The following is a 1780-nucleotide window of genomic DNA, read 5'->3' as shown; positions in this document are numbered from 1 at the left end:
GCAATTATTTAGATGATTAGAGGAATGTTCAAGATTTAAAATAATGTATAATTAATTTTAATGAAATGTTTCCATTTCAAACAAAATGTTGACCTTAATTTTAGGATTACCCTTGTTATCAAAGTAATTCTTTGTCTAATTCGCTAATGTGAAAGTTGCATTTGGCTCATTTACTCAATAGATAAAATATCGTATGCTCTGCAATTAATGCCATTGGGGAAAACAAAAAACTCTGGTAACGGAAGGCACCTTAATATGCCTAGTTGGCCTTCATTTTTGGAGGTGAGGGAAGTAGTAGTATGATCTCCACTTTCAACTCCTATGAATATATTCCTATTATCCTGAATGAAGTATGGAAACTTCAAGAGCTTATGATGATTAATATAGATTTTCAGTGTTTCCACTGCTTTATCCATTTTGTGGACAATATTTGTGAGTTGCCTCTTTAGCTTCTATGGACTCAAAAAGAAGCTAGTGAATTATTGTTCAAGGTAGAACAACGACCTGGTGGAAACATCATAAGCAGGAAATTTTTGTTCTTTAATGACTACTTTGAAGCCTTTCTTTAATTTTTCATTTTGTTTGATACTAGCTGGCATGTATCATTTTTTTTAATAGCCCCTTCACAACCACCTTACAGTTCAAAACGTCAATACTCCCCCATCAATGAAATTTTTCCCATTTGTGCATACCCATTCCAAAATATTTTATATGCCCTGTTGGTTTGGTACCTCTATTATTTCTTTTATCGATAATTGCATTTCATTCATCAAATTAGATTTATTGTATGACATCTCTTCCATTCCATACTTATCTGCATCACTCCCAATTTTCCCTTAATGATAGTGGGCCAATCCGGTAGGAATATTAGCTGATATGTCTAAAATTAGCCTAGTAATTCATTATTTCTTTTATATATTTTCGCTCAGCCATATAAATGAATATATCTGAATGCAAATATTCTAAAAGAGGAGTTGAGTCAGAACACCCTAATAAAATTAATTATTTATTATCAATTTTACTTCTTGAATAAGTGTAATAGATCTCTTATTTTATAAATTGATCTTATATGTCTCTAGAAAATTATGAAAAATCTGGTGGAACCTTATTTGCAACCACAGTCGACTTAAGGTAAGCACAGATTACTGTTCTAATTTCATTAAGGGCTTATTCTTTATGGGAAACTACATTAACATGGAGGCCAATCTCAAGAAAGTAAATGAATCTCCAAAAGGTCAAATATAAATCATATGCTTTCTGCAAATCGGACGACGAACGAAAATAATTCATAATGTGACATTTTAATCTATTGGCTGGATTTTCATTCAAGTCCGATGCTCCTAGCAAAATCATTTCATATTTTGATGAGTGAATGTACATTATTCTGGGGAAAATTATAATTTTTCCTATTAAAATATTGAGAACGGTAAAATTTCGGGATTAGAATCTGGGCCTGAGAATACTTAGTTTTGAATATGCCTATGTTGAAGGTGGTGCCCAATTATGCTCAAAGCAAGGTTCGGTCCATGTGTGCACTGAATTTGCCGGAATAGTTAAACAAGATAATAAATTTCAGAATGATATGTTATTAAGGATTATAATAGCTTAGAAGTTTTTCTTTGGATTAAATATTAAGTCCGTCGGCCAATAAGTGTTGGCTTGTACACTATTACTATCCTGCGTATTTTAAATGAAGCGGTAGGTTGAAGTTAACCTGATTGGTCCGAATACTTTATTAAGACATGAGCATCTAGAACGTGAACAATCGACTGCGGTTCTA

This window comes from Hetaerina americana, unplaced genomic scaffold (genome assembly GCF_022747635.1).
Source record: "Hetaerina americana unplaced genomic scaffold, ioHetAmer1.1.p SCAF_68, whole genome shotgun sequence".
Taxonomy (NCBI): Eukaryota; Metazoa; Arthropoda; class Insecta; order Odonata; family Calopterygidae; genus Hetaerina; species Hetaerina americana.
Note: the sequence above shows the minus strand (reverse complement) of the source record.